This window comes from Thermobia domestica, chromosome 8 (assembly GCF_964235325.1).
Source record: "Thermobia domestica chromosome 8, izTheDome1.hap1.1, whole genome shotgun sequence".
In the NCBI taxonomy this organism is placed as follows: Eukaryota; Metazoa; Arthropoda; class Insecta; order Zygentoma; family Lepismatidae; genus Thermobia; species Thermobia domestica.
In genome coordinates, this window is record NC_137461.1 from 31,268,809 (window position 1) to 31,292,106 (window position 23,298).

Consider the following 23,298-nt stretch of genomic DNA (forward strand, 5'->3'; position numbering starts at 1 on the left):
TTATCATCTTATTTTAATTTTTGTTATAACATATTATTTCATTTTCCAGTGTACTCTTTGTTAGCACATGGTCTTCATTCCCCAGTAGGTTGTGTGTATGCAACTCAAAAGTTGCATTTAATTTGTGATAATTAGCATAGTAATCACTTCTTTTACAGTTTACGGAAATGAACTTTTGAAACTGTACTCAAAATCTGAGATATAGGTATTCTCTCGTAAGTATATGTTAACGTACACGCTGGGGGATACGCTCCTAGGGAGCAGACGTGTTAGTGAAGGTGATTTTTAGGTGAATAAGCGAATAATTCAAGATTTGTTTCAGCATTTGTTATTTCCATGTCTGTCATTTTCCGTGTCTGTATAAGCATTTCAACTGGAGCGGGTATTTTAAAAGTTAACCCTTCATTTTTTCATCTTTTCGCTGTACAGTTTGCTGTCCACGCAATTAATGTTGTCTGAAAAACTTCAGTGTAATGTTTTACTTTATTTGAATAACGTAGCCCATAGTGAATCAACTCATCTTCAACCTGACAGTAAAGTAATTTTTAAGTGTTGACTTTCCGTGCCAATCACGGAATCGATATTTGGAGAAAAAAAAAGTCGTGATGAGCACAGCTTTAGCGGGAAGTAGAAGCACAAGCTCCAAATTTGAATTGAGAGATTTTAAATATTTGGCCTTCGATTTGACCTTGATGTGAGAAATCGGGACCAGCAACAATCCATTTCTTATTTGATAGGCTAATATCTAGATTTTCTTTTTAAAAAAATGTCCGGTTTAACTGATAATTTTAGTGGTTTTCACAAGACTGAAGTAGGTTTCTTTTCGCAACCTGTATGTATTAATGCAAAGTGGAAGCTTTCAATATGAGTGGAAAAATTAACATATGCTTGTGATCATGGCTTTCGCTCGAGCCGAATTTAGTGGGGTGTGTGTATGTCAGATAATATATATGTGCATAGTTATTGTCGGTAGATTTATTAAATTAATAAATCTCTTATTTATTACAGATGTCACACACACACACACACACACACACACACATATATATATATATATATATATATATATATATATATATATATATATATATATATATATATATATATATATATATATATATATATGGGGGTAAGGCATTTATTGTCTCATTTTGAAATTTGAACTTTCAGACAATGTCCTTTGGCTTAATTTTATCCCCCCCAATATAGATTATCTAATTCGCACACTGCCCGTGTTACCTGCTATGTGGTGGCGAGGAAAGCTTTTACATGCAAACATGTCGATGGGGTAACTTGCAACATCTGTTGAAACATGCCCCATGGCATTGAAATAGACATTTTTACCGGTTAAGCATTGTTATATGCACAGTTGTTGGTCATAAAACAAAGAGTATTATGATTGTTGTTATTATTGTCGTTATTGTTATTATTATTATTATTATTATTATTATTATTATTATTATTATTATTATTATTATTATTATTATTATTATTATTATTATTATTATTATTATTATTATAGGACAACAGTGATGGCTTATTGGTTGCAGTGCCTAGTAGTAGTTGTTTCCTTTCATCTCCTCAGTTAGAACTTCAGACTGCAGGTCAAAGTGAGCTTCATGGTTCATCTGCAAATGAATCTAACAAAATAGTGCAGAATCCTTCAGATGATCGAATACCAGAGCCAAGTGGTCTTCCTGGGCCGCGGTGGCTCAGTGGTAGAGCGTTCACCTCTGGTGCTTGGTGTCCCGGGTTCGATCCCAGCCCCCGCCAAGTGAACTTTGTGGTGGACAAACACCGTGTGCGTAGGTTTTCTCGGGGTTCTCCCGTTTCCTCCCACTTTCTTTATTCCACCATTTCATTCATTACTCATCATCACCGTCTCCTTTAGTCTAACCGGCATAATCGTGGGACGTAAAACTCAAAGATTTCATTTCATTTTCCAAGTGGTCTTCCAGACAAACCTGACTTCTCTCCTGAACATGTATGGGTCCTATTCAAAAGCTGGAACTCCAAAACTGACAGTTTGAGAAAGGAAGAGATGTGCTATTCTCACAGACACTCTAGAAAAAGTGCTATCGAAATGAAAAAGAAGCATCTAAAAACAGGCGGGAAGGTAAAATCATCAGCGAAAAAGAGTTTATTCTCAAGTCTTTCCACAGAAGATTGTATGTGTTTGGTTTGTGAAGAATCGTATGAAGAACAGAATGCAGATGAAGGCTGGGTACAGTGTTTATATTATGAGAAGTGGTCTCATTGGTTGTATTCTGAGAGAAATCCGTACTACATCTGTATAGATTGTAGGCATTGACTGCCACAGTGAAAGTGGGTGAAACGACGTTGAAACTGTAAATTTGATGGCATTAAGTTTCTGAACCAAGTCCGATTGCTGCAACTTACCCCAGATGATGTTGCAATTTACCCCATGGGTGGGGCAAGTGTCAACAGTCGGACTTAGTTCAAAAAGTGGATGCTATCAAATCTACGTTTTGATGTTCTCCAAATCTATTTTTTTTAGTATGTAGCTAAGGCATATACGTTTTAGTCCACTCAATATAGTTTTTGTATCTATAATACTTTTCGAGTAACAAAATCAGACCTGAAAAGTGTTGCAACTAGCCCCACCTTCCCCTATTTGTTTCGTTTAAGTCCAAATAATGTCATTTGAGTTTTAAAGGAACTTAAATTTCTACTTTAAACAACAAGTGGCAAGTTTATCAATTGCTGGTTGTAATGCTACGTTTATTCGATCCACTGAAGAACATAAAGCGAGATATGCCGTATCATCAGCAGATTGAAGTGCATAAATTGGTGGTTCTGGCATTACCATATCAGCAACATATTATAGGATGTATAATAGTGGTGATCAAACAAAACTTTGAGAAACTCCGCCCTGTAGGATGAAGTGATGGGATTGTGCTTGATTTATTTGATTAAAGCTGAACGGTTATCAAGAAAGTTGGCTATAAGTAGAACGTACGATAATGGTAGAGTACGGAGTAATTTGAAGAAAAGTCCTTCGTGCCAGACTGTCTAAAATGCGCGCCCAATATCGAAAGAAATAAGGGCAGATGGCAGAGGTCTACTCAAATAGTTAAATAGATAGCTCGATAATTTAACAGTTGATCAGTAGTGCTAATTGACAGTCTAAAGCCTGCTTGTGTTGAAGGTAGATAAGAGTGAGCAAGGAGGTAAGAATGGAGTCGCTTTACCACAATTTGTTCCAATATTTTGCAGAATACGTTGGTAAGACATTTTGCTGATAGGAGCCAATGTTAGTAGGTCTCTATAGGGTTTTAAGAAAATGACGATTTTGGCATGCTTCCAGAAAGTAAGTAGGAATAAAGCCGGTAGTGAGAATAGACGTATATAACATAGTAAAGATAACATAAAAAGCTGTCGGTGCCTGGCAAAGTTGGTTATAACTAATAGTATCAGCAGCAGGAGCTGTATTTCGACTATGACAGAGAGAGTCAACGATATTAGTACTGATGATTGGAGCAGTGCTTGGTTGAGTCGGATCAAGGTGATGATCTATGGATAGTATGAATAATGGTTGTTCAGAATTACCAATCTGTTAATGTGTCGATGAGATGGATTATTAAAGAGCAGAATAGAATGAGGAGTGAAGACATCCTCAAAATGACTAGTGAAAGTTGTCACTTTCTCTGCATCGGTGCCTTCAACATGAACTGGATAGTGTGACCTGTATTTCTGATTAATAAGGTGTTTGAATAAATTCCAAAATTTCGTAGAGTTTTCATTGCGTCATTGGCTGCAAGAAGTTCTCTAATCCAATCGTTTCTGTGCGATGATGTGATGCTTAATGATGCGTTGGAGTTGGTGATGAAATATTAGGAAGTGGCAATCACTGGCGCAAATCCCGGGGGATGAAGGGGACATGTCCTCCTCAATCTTGGAACTGGGGGACTGTCTCCCCTTAATAATCCGATTTGAAATGTGTTTTTGTGTGGGGGGGGGGGGGAGAAGCGGAAGAAATGTGACGATTTGTGTCCGATTGCCACTTCATCTACATTGCCTGATATATAGAACCTAATACACAACAAGTTGATCTTAGAAATCAGATTCTTCTACCATAATTTGAGTTCCCCCTCAGAATAAACATCCAAGCTGCCCGCCTCCTGATGTTGAAGGTAACTCTGCTCAACTGATCATCCACATCATTGCTTTTCGACTTCATAAATATTTTGAACATCGCTTAAAAAAAGATTATGGGAACGGTCTTACACCCCCCAATGTTGAAGACAGATTTGCGCGACTGCATTCTCCTGTATTCTTCTAGATAGTTGTGAGTGAGAACAGTGAAGATATGTGATAACGTGGGGAGGAAGCTAGACCGGGTAGAGTGCAAGCTTCGTTTTGGAATTGCATATTCGGTTGCATCGATGGACATGTTACTTAAAGATGTAGAAACACTGTCCATGTCATCTAAGGATGTGATAGTAGTGTTACTAGATTGACGCTGCTCAGAGATGTAAAGACAATATTTGTTCCAGTCGGCTTTAGCAAAATTATATTTCACGCTAAACACTTGTGGTTCTGTTTTATGAGTGCCAGATCAAATAATTGCAAGAAGGAATGGCAAGTGATCGCTGCCCACAGGGCCGAAAACTTCTACGTTAGTTTTAGTCACATATATATCATAAAACTTTGGGCAGGATAGTTCTTTTGATATTCAAGTTATTTGCTTTCGAAATAGTTCCAGGGACTGTTTTGTGCTCACCCTGTATTTTGTGAGCTGTTCAAAATATACTCTATCATATTTAAACCAACTTTATAATACGCATATTATATCACAATCCGTATATAATAATAATAATAATAATAATAATAATAATAATAATAATAATAATAATAATAATAATAATAATAATAATAATAATAATAATAATAATAATAATAACAATAATAATAATAATAATAATAATAATAATAATAATAATAATAATAACTGCGACTGTTACAAATTTTCCTTTCGTTTTATATTTAACAACGAGAAGATATTGTGGAAGTCACTGTTAAAAGCATATGTATCACCATTAAAAGATAAACAGTAGATACAGTACAATATACAGTAGACTCCGGAGTATCCGGTCTAATGTGGTGGAAGGTCCGACCGGATAACAAAAAAGCTGGATAGGTCGGAGTTTTATGAACTCATTAAGCATACCCCAAGAACATTTACGAATACAGTACTGTACGTACTGTACAGTTATAATCAGGAACAGCAGCAAGCGGACTGCATTGAGATCCGTTACACACTGACGAATAGTGTTGCCACAGTCCTAGCTCTGGAGTGGGCTGAAAAATAGTACCAAATTGAAACAAAAAGGGCTGAATTCATTATTTTATACCAGTGTAATACATGGCTCTATAGCACGAAACTATAAGAGATTAAGTTCTAGAGCACTCTCCCCCCCGCCCTCTTCCAAAAATTACTGTTTGAAAACAGCCAAATAGGAGGAAACAAAACAACCTTGGAAGTAGATGAAACTTTTCTCGTGCGTAGGAAATATAACAGAGGCCACAAATTAAAAGGGAAAACAGTTATCGTCTACGGTATGTATTGTAAGGAAACCAAACGCGGCTCTATTTCAAAGTGACCAATAAACCAAAACGGTATTATGGCCATTATGAAAAAATATATATATAAAACGAGGAACAAATCAATCATCTGCGAGTTTGTTGGTAAACAATTGGTTACAATAAAATATTAAAATATAAATCATTGCCCCTTATTCTCGCTTATTTCAAGACTGAAGGAGGAGGATAATAGAATGTACTTTTTTTTTTTTTTTTTTTTTTTTTTTTTTTTTTTACAGACAGCATGTTTTAAGAATCCAACACTCAGTATGAGTAACTTGAGATGTGGGAAAAGTCTTACTGACACTTTTGAAAATGTGACAAGTATTTGTTAAATGGTGATGAATTGGGTAGAATTGTACCAACTTTTTCACAAAAGGAGCTGAAAATGCGAGCGTGGTACCAACGGGCAGATGAATGTCAAAAAGGTCTGAATTTGGTTCAATTGTACCAAGTGTGGCAACACTGCTGACGAAACAATGAACAATGAGCCGAACGCTGCTTCTTTCCTGTCACAACTTGTATATTTGCACACGACACGTAGGAGGATCGTAGCAGGCAATGTTGCCAACACATTGATGCAAAAAGTCGCTAAATAGGAGATGAAATGACTCCAATTTTGGGTGAAAAGTCGCTAAAAAAATTTTCGTGGAGTTTTGCCTTTTTCATATATATATATAAAATTGTGTGTGTGTGTGTGTAAGATACATGATCAATTCAAGCCATAGCACTATATACGATAAAAGAACGTATATGAAAGACTAATATCAGGGCCGGATTTAGGAGGATGCAAAGGTACACGTGCATACTCCCCTTCGTTGTAAATATACACTACCTAAAGTGAGAAGGTAGCACTGAAAATAGCAGCACTTTCCGAAAATTCCTGCTGTCGTATTTCCGTTTGGTCTTAAAACAAAAGGAAGTTTTGCAAAATCGATAGTTTAAATAAATTTTCTGAAAGTTGAAAGAAAATGATTTACCGAGAACAGACACTTAGCATTTCCAGGACATTTCCTCACTCGCACTACAGATGCATTTTAAAAGATCCAACTGAATTCAAATGTATAGGTAGTTATTGGTGCACTTACCCTCAGAAAATCCTAGCTTCGACCCTGCTCATATGTAACTAACAATAATTTCACTTATATATATATATATATATATATATAACTTTATGATCAATTTTGCTTCAACGAAATCAAAAATAAGTTTAGAAAAACGAACGAAATTAATTCAAGGTCTAGGAAAAATCTTACTTCACTTCTACTCACGCTTCTACAGATAATCTGTTTGCTATCGTTAATGAATTATTTCTGCCTGTAAACGGAAGCTCTGTAGACTAAAGAACATTAAAAGCTGGAATTTGTCCCCGTTAGAAGGTAATGGATAACAGCAATTAAAGCGGGAATATAGAGATAAATATTATGACTTTCCCAGCTCGTCAACATCTGCACTGATTCAAATAAGCAAAAGGAAAATAAACATATATATCTGAATTGATTCGAGCTAATAGTACTTATTTTATGATAAGTTGTTCACAGTACAAAAGTCGCCAGATTTGTAAATAAGTCGCCAAATCATCATTCCAAAATCACCAAAAAAGTCGCTAATCGGAAAAATTATTTTTTGTCGCTATCCTGAAATGCGAATCCCCTAGATTTAGCGACTTTTCCCCCAAATTGGCAACATTGGTAGCAGGCGCCTGTTTCCAATGCCTTGGCAATGTTGCCAATGCAACGCCTTGCCTTCCTCATTTAATTACGATAAAAGAAAACTAGGCCAGATAGTCGCAGCCGGATATTTGGGAGTCTACTTGCCAATGCAACGCCTTGCCTTCCTCATTTAATTATGATAAAAGAAAACTAGGCCAGATAGTCGCAGCCGGATATTCGAGAGTCTACTTGCCAATGCAACGCCTTGCCTTCCTCATTTAATTATGATAAAAGAAAACTTGGCCAGATAGTCGCAGCCGGATATTCGAGAGTCTACTTGCCAATGCAACGCCTTGCCTTCCTCATTTAATTATGATAAAAGAAAACTAGGCCAGATAGTCGCAGCCGGATATTCGAGAGTCTACTTGCCAATGCAACGCCTTGCCTTCCTCATTTAATTACGATAAAAGAAAACTAGGCCAGATAGTCGCAGCCGGATATTTGGGAGTCTACTGTATTATTTAACTGTGATGTTTTATTTACAGACTAAATAAATAATCTGTTTCGGCAGAATAAAAGTTATGTATTATTATCGGCAAAAAACGACATTTGTATCGCCATAAAAATTCATTTTTTCTCGAAACTTTTGCATGATAATTTGTCCTTGAGTGTGTCATTTTGTTTAACTTGATCAACTTCTATTAATTGGTATACTCTATGTGTTATGTTTGGACTAATATAATTAAACAAAAATTAAAGTCTATGAGTGAATCATGATGTTGAGCTGAATTTTATTAACCATACTGGAGTCACAGTGGCTCACTGGTAGAGCGTTTACCTCAGGTGCATGGAGTCCCTCGTTCGATCCTCTTCCAAGTAAGTTTGTGGTTTACAACATCATGTCCTGGGCTTTACTTACCTTAATCATGCTTCTCTCTTAGCCTAAAAGGGCATAAATTGTGGGACGTTAAACTCAAAGATTTATTTCATTTTTCATTAACCATACTACGAACCATCTTGCTACTGCCATATTGGGAAACCTTGATCAGGGTAGACTTCAGTTTGAGTTTCATCTTAAGAAGTGGTCATGGTTATTGGACAACATAGTTTTTACAACCAAGCTCTTGTCTCTCGTTTTAACCGAAAACTACGCCATCGTATGCCTCGGGATATAATTTCATTTTAAACAATGTTTCAACCCATTTATTTTTTCTCGTGGTTCTTCTTCCTCTACCCCTCACTTTCAGATCCTTTCTCTTTAATCCACTATTTTTACAATTAGGTTTATTTAATATATTGCTTTACCTCTTTAAAATTCCGGCTTTCGTAGGTAAATTATAGACTTCAAGTCAAGCGGCTACAGCATCTTTCCTATTTATCATAGGATCATGGTTTATAAATCGTTTTTTCACAATAGAGAAACCTTTCAAATGGTACCATTCACGTTTCCCTATCGTGTCCCTGACATGGGAAAGTTTGAGAGAAATCGAGATTTTTCTCTGAGATTTTTTTTTTAAGTTTGAGCCCCTCTGGATCCCCTGTGTTAACGTAGAAATCTGAAAATCAACTAAAAAAATACTAAGGGGTGTACTAAACGTGCGTACTAAATTTCAAACTTTTATCTTGAATAGTATGGGCGGGATAAATATTTACAAATAATCCCCACATTGTCCAATATTACGGCAAAAGACCTGATTCCAGATAAAAGAAAATCCTGAAACATCCCTATTTATCCTAGAGTCACGTTTTGTACCTCATTCTCTTCAGAATAGAACAGCCTTTCAAACAGTAACATCCACATGTCTCATCATGCACATGAGAAGGAAAAAATCGCGAAAAATGGGATTTTTGATTAAAATATCTCTTTCCTTTATTTCTTTTGCCCCTCTGGAGCTCTCCTGTGTCAACAAGAACATCTCTCAAAAATCCGATAAATGCTACTCGTTGAACGGAATGTTTGTGCAAAATTTCAATCTTCGTGGTCGAAAAGTAAGCCCGCCACAAAAGAATAAAAATAGGCCTAACATTTTTTTTCAGAATCTCAGGTAAAAATTTCCTGAGACATCCTATTTATCCTAGGATCATGGCTCGTCCGTCATTTTCTTCAGACTAGAACAGCCTTTCAAGCGGCACTATTCACATGTCTCCATCATGTATCTGAGGTGTAAAAATAGCGAAAAAAAGGGATTTTTTGATAAAAAAAAATATTCCTTTTCTTTACCTTTTTGCCTCTCTGAAACCCCCTGTGTTAACGCAGAGATGAAAAATCTGATAAATATTACTCGGTAGACTGACTGTTTGTGCAAGATTTCAATCTTCTAGGTGCAAAAGTAAGCCCGACAAAAAAATAATAAAAGTAAGCCTTACAATTTTTTTAAAGTTATGACGTCATCACCTGCTATGTCTTGATGGAGAAAGACGTGAAACTATACATAACGAGTTCTACAATGCCTCCAGGCTTGAATAAAACGAAGTACAAAGCATTATTGTAACTTGTTTACTCGAATAATGAAGACACTATTATATACCTAAAAATATATACTAGAACTCCAAAGGGTTATATCTATGTTACTGATAATTTATCTAATTTACTCTCATCTTCTCATGAAGGCACAGTAGCTTAGTGGTAGCACGAGAGGTTCCTGGTTCGATCTCACACCGTGTTATAATTTGTGGTGGGTAATACTGAATCTATTTAGTGTTATCCACAAGGCAAAAAAATTCTCGTCTTCTTTTGATTCTCGTTTGAAAAATGAGCAAAGAAACTCATATGACGACATTTCTAAACTCGAGATATGACGACAAACATGAGAATTACCGTCTCGTTTTTAAGACGAGATATTTTACGAGCGTCGTGACCTCGTGACAAACGTAGTTCACCCAACGTTTTTGATAGGAGATATTTTACGAGTTTCATGACCATCGTAGTTCACCCAACGTTTTTGAGAGGAGATATTTCACGAGTTTCGTGACCAACGTGGTTCGCCTAACGTTTTTGAGACATATTTTACGAGATTCGTGACAAACGTAGTCCACCCAACGTTTTTAAGACGATATATTTTACGAGTATCGTGACCAACGTAGTTTACCCAACGTTTTTGAGACGAGATATTTTACATGTTTCGTGACCAACGTCGTTCACCCAACGTTTTGAAGACGAGATGTTTTACGAGTCTCGTGGCCAAGATAGTTCACCCAAGTATTAGATATCAAACTCTATTTTAGTGTTACATGCTTCATAGTTTGAAGAATAAAATTGATAAAGTGATTATACCCACACAATGAAGAACATTTATCAAGTATTAAAGATACGCAGGTTATTACACAATATAATCCAATAATAAAGATGGTATAAATATTACCATATCACACCCTTCGTGGACCTCTCGTGACCCGGAAGAATCCTGAAAACTTCCACATGAAATTAAGAAAGAAATCAGGGCATATTCTGGGACGAGAAAATTTTCGAGATGAGAAAACGAACGCTTTACGAGAGTCGAAACGAGACGAGAAAGTGTCCTTGAGAACCGAGTCAACATGAGATATCTTTAAAATTTACGCGACGAGACGAGACATTATTTCTCGTCTCGTTTCGGGTTCAACATTAACGCTGTGGGTTTCCTCGAGGTTCTTCCGTTTCCTCCCAGATTTTCATTTCACAAATTATTTTCATAATCACTCACTTTCATTAACCACTCTATTCTTTTACTAACAGAACATACCAGTATGACGTAAAACTGAAAGATTTTATCTTTTACAGAACAGTTTATTTCATTTGTCTTAGCGTTTTTATATTTCTTTTTGTTTATCTTAATGCTTTTATATTTCATTTCATTTATCTTAATGCTTTTATATTTCATTTCATTTATCTTAATGCTTTTATATTTCATTTCATTTATCTTAATGCTTTTATATTGCATTTCGTTTATCTTAATGCTTTTATATTTTATTTCATTTATCTTAATGCTTTTATATTTCATTTCATTTACCTTAGTGCTTTTATATTTCATTTGAGTTAATACTTTTATATTTCATTTCTTTCTTCTTATGTTTCATTTCATTTATCTTAATGCTTTTATATTTCATTTCATTTATCTTACATTGTTAGTACTTTTATATTTGAAATCTATACAGTCCTTTGATTTCTAATTCGATATACAAATTATAATGTAACAATCATGGTTCTTTAGTAACCCTTCTAATTTATATTTATAATTTTAGTAGTTTTATTTATTTAAATCATGTATTTCTTGTAATGCAATGACCATTTTATGATCTTGTGGCGGAACAAATAGTCTCACTGTTGGCGTCGCTATTAATCAATTAATCAATAAAATTTAGTCAGATTGTGTTCATTTATTTGAAAGATAGCTATTACATATGAGAGAGAAACGAACAGTTGTTAGTTCAAACTACCGTGTCATAATTACACTATCAATCAAATTACTTCAACTAGATACATAACAGTCAACAAAGTTATAAAAACAATAATAATAATAATAATAATAATAATAATAATAATAATAATAATAATAATAATAATAATAATAATAATAATAATAATAATAATAATATATTGCACTTACAGGTTTTATGCCTCCGAATTGGTTTGTAAACTCAAAATGCATATCCAATACGTTCGATGCACTTCGAATTGTGCTAGCGACGACCATTGGAAGGTGCATTGCTTCTGACTGGACAAAAGAAAAAAAACGGAAGAGAAAAAAAACAAGAAAGAAAGATAAATATAGAGAGAGAGAATGATGTAGGCCACTCCTGTTTTTGGAAAGACTCTGACGAAATGTATGTGTTCCTGTCAGGCTGTGTTTGTTCCTCAAATACACATTCATCCGACGGTTTACATTGAAGACGCTTGCAGCTGCAATTGATATGAACATACAAGCACATGCGTTTTAGCCCTGCAGCACTTCAAGGCACACTATTTATTTAGAGCCCATAATAGACACACTCCAAATTTATTACCAAAAAAAAAAAAAAGTTTCATGTATAGAACAGACCTTATACACAAAATGTTTCAAGTAGAGACGTAGCGAAGGCGGACCAATCCATGAAAAAAGTCAAGGTATTTTAACTTATCCGAAATCAAAATACAGGGTGTTTCAAAACGACACTGACAATGTTTGCGAGGTGGTGGCTGACACCAAAATAAAATTAAAATTATAGACTAACTTCGGTGTAGAATGCTTCTTTTTAGGGTTATGATCAGCCAAATATTTATTGGAAAAATAGTCATAACTCGAGAACAAAATGTCGGATCGAAGACGAGCAGAAGGTAATGTTAATTATTTTTAATCACAGCTTTCATTAATCCACAATTGAACGTGGTGTAGGGGCGACGCATGAGTGACACAAAAAGAAACTGGAGAATTCCTGTGGTGTTTTCTCAAACGTTCAATGAGGAAAATAAACGACAATCAAGTACAATATTTCAACAAACGAATATCATACTACACCATTCAAGTTAGAAGAACACTGTTAGAATTCGAAAGAAGTAGAGATACACATAACGTCAAATGACTAGGCTCTTTAGGGTAAGCAAGATGATGACTCAGGCGAGTGAGTGATGAAGGAAGAATTGATGAAATATGAAAGTGGGAGGAAACAGAATCCTCCTAGAAAACCCACGGACACGATGTTGTCCACCATAAGCTTACTTGGACGGGGTTCGAAGCAGACCTCATGCTCCAGAGGCAAGCGCTTTATTGTCTCAGTACAGAGTAAACTCTTGGAGGAGAAACTGTTCCTCCGATGGTTATATCCTTTGAATGCATGACTTATCATATACGAAAAATATTCAATATATGTGATACGTAGAACTTCGCAGCATTCGTAAGTGCATTTATTAAGAATCTCTTGTTCTTTACGAGCAATCTACCTAAATTTCTTTCTTCTCATTTTTTAAATCTTTAGTAAAAATCTTGAAATAAAATCTTTTAGTTTTACGTCCCACGATTATGCCGGTTAGGCTAAAGGAGAAGGTGATGATGAGTAATGAATAGAACGGAAGAACCCGAGAAAACCCACGCACACGGTGTTTGTCCACCACAAAGTTCACTTAGCGGGGGCTGGGATTGAACCCGGGACCCCAAGCACCAGAGGTGAACGCTCTACCACTGAGCCACCGCGCCCAAATTGAAGCCATTATTTCTTATGGCCCCAACCTCCATTTATTAATGTTCGTGACTGTACCAAAGATAGGCATTTTTCCTAACCCTCACCCTCAATCAATTCCCTCACAACCACCCGCCCTCACACTTAATCAACTCACTCAGACTCAAATAATGTTAATGCCCTCACTGTCATTTACAGTCACCCTCAATCAATCCGCTCACACTCATTCACCATCACACTCACTCACCCTCACACTCAAATATTGTTGATGCCCTCACACTCACTCACACTCATCCTTCAATCAACTCACTCACACTCACTTGCCCTCATACTTAAATATTAATGATGTCCTCACCCTCAACCAATTCCCTCACACTCAAACATTACTGATGCCCTCACCCTCAATCAATTCCCTCACACTGATGCTCACTCACCCTCACACTCAAATATTACTGATGCCCACACCCTCACGCACAATCAACTCACTCACACTCACTCTCTCTCACACTTAAATATTACTGATGCCCTCACCCTCAATCAATTGCCTCACCCTCACACTCATTCACCCTCACATTCAAATATTACTGATGCCCTCACCCTCACTCTCACTCATCCTCAATCAACTTACATTTAAATATTGTTGAGGCTCTTACCCAGAATCAATTCGTTCACACTCACACTCACTCGCTCTCACACTCAATACTACTGATGTTCTCACCCTCAATCAACTCCCTCATCAGCACTCGCCCTCACACTCAAATATTGTTGATGCTCTTACCCTGACTCACACTCATCCCCAATCAATTCCCTCGTATCACTCGCCCTCACACTCAAATATTGTTGATGCTCTTACCCTGACTCACACTCATCCCCAATCAATTCCCTCGTATCACTCGCCCTCACACTCAAATATTGTTGATGCTCTTACCCTGACTCACACTCATCCCCAATCAATTCCCTCGTATCACGCCCTCACACTCAAATATTGTTGATGCTCTTACCCTGACTCACACTCATCCCCAATCAATTCCCTCGTATCACTCGCCCTCACACTCAAATATTGTTGATGCTCTTACCCTGACTCACACTCATCCCCAATCAATTCCCTCGTATCACTCGCCCTCACACTCAAATATTGTTGATGCTCTTACCCTCACTCACACTCATCCCCAATCAATTCGCTCGTATCACTCGCCCTCACACTCAAATATTGTTGATGGTTTTACCCTCATTTACACTCACCCTCAAACGATTCCCTCAAACTCACTCGCCCTCTCACCAAAATGAAGGTGAGGAAGTTTTGAGGGCAAAATGAGAGAGTGCTCTCCCTAGTATGTACTACTTCCAAATTGGGATATGGAAACAGTTCATGAAAGCAGAACTAAATTGAAATTTCCAAAAGATACAAGATCAATAATATTTATAATATATTATTATTTTTATGATACTTACCTAACTCAACACGCCCTTTATTTACGAGAGTAACCTCAACTTTTCCTGTACTTGCATGACAGAGAGGCCGTTTTCACATCATCACACCCTCGCACAAACAACACATATGTCATATTTAGAATTTAATTCTGGTCTGTTTGTCCACATGTGTTAGTTTATTGTATTTTTATGACGCAGACAAGCCCTGTTCCTCAAAAGTCAAAAGACGACTTGATGTAACGTCTTTTGGTCATTGTTGTTTTATTCCAGAAAATACGTTGTCGTCACTTCCATTCTAGTGATTTAAGATTTTTTCAAGGCTAAACGACCGAGTTAAGATGTGATCATATTGTAGTAGCTCTTTTAGCTACCATACACCCAGAGAGACACAACAGGATGTTTCAAATTAAAAGTTATCACTTTGACGTCACACTAAGCATCCGTTGATTAGTTAAGAAATGACCAAAACTGCTGTTGCCCCTTGACATTTTTTTTCTATTTCTATATTTCCTTTACAATAGATTAAATTACAAACAGGGATTAAACAATGGCCCAATCTTTACACAATATTAGAAAGTAAGCGGAGGTTGTACAGAAAATTGGAAGGATTTTTTTTTAAATCTTGTGTAGAATCATCATAATAATTATTCTGTCGTCACCAGTGGCGTATTTAGGAGGTTGTATCGGGGGGCTATGCAAACATGTGAATAAATACTTATATTTTTCCTTTTGGGTGCCGACAAATTTTAATTAAACTTCATTTTCCTTCCTTTAGACTAATATTTGTATAATGACACTTCCGGGTATGAGGAACAGGGCCGTATCCAAGGGGAATCTAGGGGGGCCGACCACCTAAATTTTTAACGCTCCTCCCCTAAAATTTTCAAGGCAGGCTTGCAAATGAACTATAATATGGTTGGATCGGCACCCCGAACTTCTACTGGCCCTCCTACATTTTTGGGATGACTACCGCCCTGATGAGGAATGAAAACTGGGTGAAAGAGGGCAAGGGGCTGAAGTAACTGAAAGGTAAGATAATACCTAAATCAACAAGAAGGAAATGTGCGGGAATGAGGTATGAAATTTGGTACCGCCATATTGTAGAAAAATAAGTAACCTATCGTTTAAAATTAAATACACTTTCCGTGATAACGAAAAGAGATGTATCATTTAAAGGAAAAAGTGAAATTTGAATGAAATAATCAAAGAATAAAACAGTTATGAACAATAGAAAGATATTAATATCATTACACTATATTTTATTAAACAATATACAACGTTTTGCACTTACATAACTTTTTACAACTAATTTAATAACTTTACATTTTTTTTAAAACAGCTCCTTGTGAACAGTATGGTGATTAGGGCGTATATTAAGATACAGACTTCCTTAGTTTTGGTGTTACTGACGACGGCCGAATTGAATCACAACTAACAATGATCGAAAGTATGATAGGAGAAACAAAAGAAAGGAACAACTAAGAAAAAGAAACAGAAGAGTAGAATGGACGAGAGAGAGAGAGAGAGAGAGAGAAAGAGAGAAAAGAGCGCAGTTCTTACATGGAATGAAATTTGACAAATACCATATAGCAGCGAACAAAGAGCGTAACTAATTGAAAGTCAATGAAATTCTTAGAAATGGTGTGAAGGATTATTATTGTATGTAGAATGCTAGAAAGTAACAAGTTTATTTCGGGGGGCTTGAACCCGATAGCCCCCCATAAATACGCCACTGATCATCACTGATATTTTACTTTACAAACTTAGAAACTGCAGTACTCCATTATCCCTAACAGTAGAAACCTATCCGTAAACATAAGGACATTTAAAAATTTTTGCTAGCCCTAAGAATGTAGGAATGAATTTCGTAAATCATAAAGAAACGTAGGAATTTCTAAAATCATTTAATGAATGCAAATAAAATGAAATTAGCTGTCATGAAGATTAATCGGTTAAGGACACTGTGCTTGACACGATACTGACAAATTAAACAATGAAATGAAATCTTTAAGTTTTACATCCCACGATTATGCCGGTTAGACTAAAGGAGACGATGATTATGAGAAATGAATGAAATGGTGGAATGAAGAAAGTGGGACAGAACGGGAGAACCCCGAGACAACCCACGAGTCCACCACAAGGTTCACACGGTGCGAGCTGGGATCAAACCAGGGACCCCAAGCACCGGAGATGAACTCTACCATTGAGCCACCACGCTCCTGACAAATTAAAATTCAACTTGAGTTACTAATCCTGTTTTCGACTGATTCAAATTTTAACTTCCGTAAAGAAGGAAGAAAAATATCGTAGAATCTGAGATTATTATAACGAGTTTCCTTTAAGTAAAATAAAACAAATTGGAGCTCAAGCTTCTTAAGGGTCTTCAGTACAGCGAAATTAAACTACCGCTAATTTTAGAGTTTTTTTGTAATATCTTCAAAACAAATAAAAATATTCGAAAAGCAGAAACGTAGTGAACTAGACAATACGATTTTGCATGTGATACCGTTACAACAACTCATCTATCTGTTTTCGATTTGCAACTGTAGATAAATTTAGCATTTTTTACGGGTTCTGTAAATAGCGGCATACCAATAGGTGAATTGGTGAATTGTGGTAAAGCAGATAGGTGAATTGTGGTAGAAGTATCACATGCAAAATCGTATTGTCTAGTGTACTAGTTCACTACGTTTCTGTTTTTCCAATATTTTTATTTGTTTTGAAGATATTACAGAAAAACTCTAAAATTAGCTGTAGTTTAATTTCGCTGTAGTGAAGACCCTTAAATCACATTTAGTTTGGCTAAAGTTTCTCCCTTGAATGCACAACAAAGAGACATTAGAACTTTTGACATAACAGATCAGTACACTTCTGTCCAATAGTAAAATAGTATAATGGTTCACTTGTTCTTCAATTCCAGAGTCACTGGAAAAGAACTTCATGTGAAATACAAGTGTTCCTTTCATTGTTTTCAGAGAACATAACGTACAGGAAACAAACATCGTAATGCATAAAAGGATTCTTGCCGAGTACATATTACTTAATTTTATGTAGCTAAGTTATGTATCGTGGCAGTAGCGTATGCAGGGATTTATTTCGGGGGGTCCAAACTCAATATGAGGGTATTTTATATTAAAATTACTAAAATTGCCCCTAAAATTAGGCTAAATTTACACAAAAGTCGAAATTTCGGGGGGAGGGCGGACCCCAGGAACCACCCCATACGTACGTCCCTGTATCGTGGCGCTTGGCATGTATGATCACATATTCAGCAGTCATATTTGTTAAAATACGCCGTAGAAACTTTTCAGTGTGAAACAGGAACAATTTTAATATAATTAATTATATAGACTTAGGGACTCTTAACCAGCAGACTTAGCATTGGATTAAGGAAGAACCATTGGACTTGGACACTACAGAAGTTAGAGAAGAAATATTTAGATAGTTTAAAAATATGGTGTTGGAGGAAAATGGAGAAGATAAAATCGACAGATCAACAAACCAAGATGTTTTAAATGGTGGACGCTTTTAGCCAGTATTGTTCGTAGGAAGACCAATTGGATTGGACACATCTTCCGAAGACATTGTCTTCTTCATATTACTATAGATAAAAAAGATGGAAGGAAAGTGAGAAATACGAAGCTTTCGAAATGTGGGGTGGAGAAGAATGAAAAAATGAAATGAAATCTTTGAGTTTTACGTCCCACGATTATGCCGGTTAGGATAAAGGAGACGGTGAAGATGAGAAATGAATGAAATGGTGGAATGAAGAAAGTGTGAGGAAACGGGAGAACCCCGAGGAAACCCACGCACACGGTGTTTGTCCACCACAAAGCTCACTTGGCGGGAGCAGGGTTTGAACCCGGGACCCCATGCACCGTCACCGCGGCCCTGGAGAAGAATGGAGAGAATTAGCTGGGTAGAGCGGAAAACGAAACGAAACGAAAATAAATCTTTAAGTTTTAGGTCCCACGGTTATACCGGTTAGGGTAAAGGAGACGGTGATGATCAGAGATGAGTGAAATGGTGGAATGAAGAAAGTGGGGGGAAACGGGAGAAAACCGAGAAAACCCACACACACAGTGTTAGAGAGAAAAACGAATGAGATGATGTTAGGAATGGTGAGGTAGAAAAGAACAATATTAGTATTATTTAGAAGAGGAAGAGACTATTATTTAGAAGAAGACTATAATTAGTAGACAACATCGACACAGAAAAACTGGAAGTGAAGACGAATAGGTTAGCGGAAAAGACTGGAGCATGGAAGCTTCTCAGTTGCAGCAAAGTGAGCTGCGAATAATGACAGAATACCTATAATGATGATGATTTAAATGTCCATTTCAATGGTGAAATGGACTAAAGTAGTATAAATTCTTACTTATGGAAGTTCTCAAGCAATATTCATTTATGTCAAGCAACAAAACACAAATGTATAGAAAGCATTTTTAGCAATTAATGTGGATCTTCTTCTTACTGCATTGTAAGTTTTCACCAATAGACTTCTTTCTTTTCATCCAATTCTGAATAATAACTAATTTAATCACGAGAGATTTGGGTACGTATTACAGACAATTTGTATGCAAATGAACAACCAATTTCTACTTTATTTGTAGGTTTGAATAACTTTGTAGGGCATGTAGATTGTTAATTTCAACCATATTATCTACACAAGTATCCTATAATGCATTATGGGAGATATTCAATTGAATACATTTCATTCAAGGGCGCCTATGTTCTGGTTTTCAAGGGGGGCGGGGCAAGTATAACCGATATTTCAAATATAGTTTCAAATTTTACTCTAACTAATGTAAAAATTCTATTGGATTTTCAATATTCCCAAGTACAATTTCCTATAAGGCAAGCGCCCCACCTTGCCCCCCCCCCCTGATGGGCGCCTTTGATTTCATTTGTTAATAATTGAATTGAACCTCAGTCATCTGGTGGGATTAGAGATGTGGGTCGGGTAAATACCCAGTGGGTAGGTAAATAAAAAATGGGTATTTACCCGGGTATTTACCCCTTTTGAATTTACCTACCCAAAAAATGGGTATTTTACGAAAGTTCAATTATTATGATGTTTTAAGAATTGTTAACTGCACTGGTAACGTTTTTCTGTATTTTGGGGTCTCTCGAGCGTGATGTCTCATTCATTGACTATAAATATACAAAATAATAACCAATTGTCCCCGTTCAGGTGCGGTGCAAGTTTGCCATGGCGCACCAGCGGTACAATTTTGGACATTATATGTTATTCTAGGTTAAAGCGATATCTAAAACCTATTTTTTAAAATATTTTTTCTCGAAAAACTTCATAGGTAAAGAGACCAAAATATTGAGTCGAATGTTTTGAAAGGGGGAAATGGTGGGGGTGAGTTGTTACATTTTTCAGACGAAGCCCTCGTGTATACCTATACGTACATCAAAGTTTGATCAACGTTGATCAAGCCAATTTTGAGAAATAATTCACACCACATTTTACGTCATCGCTCACGAACAAATCAGATGGAGAATCAGAATCAGAGTTGAAACTTGAGGGATTAATATCTCTTCGGGGTACCTACATTACCACCCACTTGTCGTCTCAAGATTGATCTGGGGCTATTTTACTATAGGTCTACTTATCCGTCTATGCCCTTTCTTCACCAAGGTATGAACGGCTTTTAAACTTGGATTAGTTTTACACCAAGACTTAAAAAAAAATAACAAATCGTAGTATGACTTTAAGTCTTAGGTTGTCCAAACATAGAAATCGTACATAAACCCCCTGTGTTGAATGTTTGGGAGACAGCCCCAGTTTTAAATGTAAAGTCTGCAAAACGCCATCAATTTTCAAGAACCCTATCAAGTTATTGTGTATTTTCATTTGAGAACAGATATTTTGAGAGTCCTTCAATCCAACAGTTTTCCTGAAACGTGAAATTTTGAAATTTTAAAACTCTAAGAAATGTTTCACAGAAAACAACTCAGGCACTCGACACATAAATAAAAGATAAACGAAAGCTGGATCATGTATCTAAAGCATTACATATCAGAGGCTATAACTAGTTGAATAAAGACAACCAAAATTATCAAAATCTTTTCGAGTTGAATATTATGGACTTCAAGTTAATCATGAAAAAAGTGTGCCCTATGTCTTGAGTTCGATATATTTGATGTAGTCGCACTTACAGGTATTATATGAAAATATGCTAAAGTAAAAAAAAAAAAAAAAAAAAAAAAAAAAAAAAAAAAAAAAAAAAACATCAATTTCCATCAAATGTACAGGCTTTCCTTAACTTTTTATTGCTTCTTAGGATCAATGTTACTATTTAGGATTTTTGATAGAATTTCAATATTGACGTTTCTTAAAACAAATACCGACGTATAGAAGGGTAACGAAGTCTTACAGGAAGTATATTACAGGAAGTGTTGAACGAAAGCCTTGCCAACGCGATCACATTAGTGAGTGTCCCCTGTCACTTCTTGGTCACTCTTTGTGGATTGAATTTTTTAAAGAAAATTCGTCCTTCGTATGCTCCCCATCAAGGTATCGCCTGGTTACAAGTTACTTGGATGCTCAATACAGTGAAATGCAAGGGGAAGTTTAAATGAAGTTAGAGGAAATCTCCAAATCTACATTTACAGCGTGACGGTTGGAGTAACTTGAGAAATGAATCTAGCATTTATTTCGTCATTTCAAAGTCTGGACCTGTTTTTGTTGATTTCGCGTTGTCAAAAGACGCAAATTACTTGTCTGAAGAGATCATGAATGTTCTGTAAACAATAAAACCCTGAATAAAAATTTTTTTAATCATAGGAGACATGAGAGCAGCTTTTATATTAGTAAAACAGAAGTATTGTAATATAGTATCTTTGGGTTGTCTTGCTCATCTCCATTTGCTTTGTTCTGACATCCTCGGGTGTCCATCGGTAAAGACATTACTGGGAAGCGTAACTGATGTTGTTAATACAAACATAGACATCACTTGCAAGCACTATTTACACAAATATCAAAGGAAAAAAAAGGATTACAATTTCGTTAAAGTTGCTTGGAAAAACAAGATGAGGAAGCCATTTACACTGCCTCCAAAGTTTGCTTGTCAATAACACTAGGCTTCAGACGCTCGCTGTGAGTGAGGAATAGTCATTACGTTCAGAAATCAAGAGATCGAGAAAAATGGAGAAAGCAATTTCTTCAAACGCGAACCTAAGGAAGAACTTAAATTTCGTATCATTACTACCAGGAGCTGCTGACAGACAGAATACTTAATAATAGTGTATGGTTAGTTTGGTGACAACTGACTTCACTTTCTTTGGTCATCGTCATGTTCTGTCATAAATGTTATATTTTCATGTTGGTTTGGTTCACTATCGAATTCTATACTGTGCAACTGATTGGACGCCTCAGGGGCACACTAAGGTAAGAATTTACGGGGTAGATCGACAATTATTTTCTGTCAAGGATAATAGAAGGAAATTTAGTGTAAGTAGAAAGAAAAATAATGGGAAGTAGCTAGGAAATCCGTACTGTGTTACTTAATAAATATCAAATTCATTCTTTAATTGCTAGAAAAAATGATTAATTTAGTGGTTATTTAATGCTCCTGTTGCAGGTGATACAAATGACCATTATATTTTTCATTGACAATGATAAAATTCATTTATTGGTAATTGAAACATAAAATACCCACTAAAATACCCATTTTGGGTAAATACCCGGGTATTTACCCTGGGTATTTACCCGCTGAAATAAATACCCAGGTATTTTACATCCCTAGGTGGGATATTCAAATATAGAGGAAAGAATGGTTTGTTTTTTCAATCAGATATCCTTTGTGTTTGTTTTTTTAGGACAATCTTGATTCAATTTGTATGTTACTTATCATTTCGGATGTACCAACTTTTGCTGCTACTTCTTCGTCACTAATAATACACTCTTCATGACGTCCATTCCTGGCCATTTGTGATTGTATCAGCATCTGAAAAGTAATAGGAGGAAAAGTTGCCGATATAAACATTTATCACAACACAAATAAGAGTAATAGAAGAAAATAAAAAACTACTATTTGAATTATAGAAAGGTCTTAGATATACGCGATACAATAGAACAGAAACTATTCTATCTGGTCTTGATACTTCGGAGTTGAGAAAGAGATGACCAACTCTCAAGTAGCTAGAAGGAGTGGAAGTCTGATGAAGACACAGTTAATGTGTTCAAACTGTTATGTGATTGTGTTTATATATATAATCAAACAGCCTTGCTCAGTGTGTTGTTGTGTTTGGTTTCAGAACAGAAGCTATAATACAACGTTACAAAGAAACAAGAAGTTATCTCTAGTTATTACGTTTGAAAATTTCTGGCGCTGTCAACTTAGCACTAACTAGCAACTAGATGTTTCATTTTTTTTTCTGTTTTTACTTCTTGTCGTGTATTATACTGTATATTATAAAGTTATAATGTAACGAGTTATGATTAAAAAAAAAAACGAACTTTTCAGCA

The 23,298-nt window shown here is 36.0% G+C and overlaps 2 protein-coding genes across 3 annotated transcripts in view; one reads left to right on the forward strand and one right to left on the reverse strand.

Annotated features, from left to right (window-relative positions):
• The window catches only part of LOC145692827 (uncharacterized), a 56,775-nt gene extending 41,623 nt beyond the window's left edge, over window positions 1-15,152 (reverse strand). Inside the window, exon 1 of one of the 2 annotated variants that reach the window (XM_081768324.1) lies at window positions 14,841-15,152. The gene's annotated coding sequence lies outside the window, so the exon portion shown is untranslated. Of the gene's footprint in view, window positions 1-11,842; window positions 11,964-14,840 lie in introns of those variants that run through there. The other variant, XM_081768325.1, reaches the window with a different exon arrangement.
• LOC145692828 (uncharacterized) overlaps window positions 1-23,298 on the forward strand; it is an 89,635-nt gene that overhangs the window by 1,227 nt on the left and 65,110 nt on the right. The window lies entirely within an intron of this gene.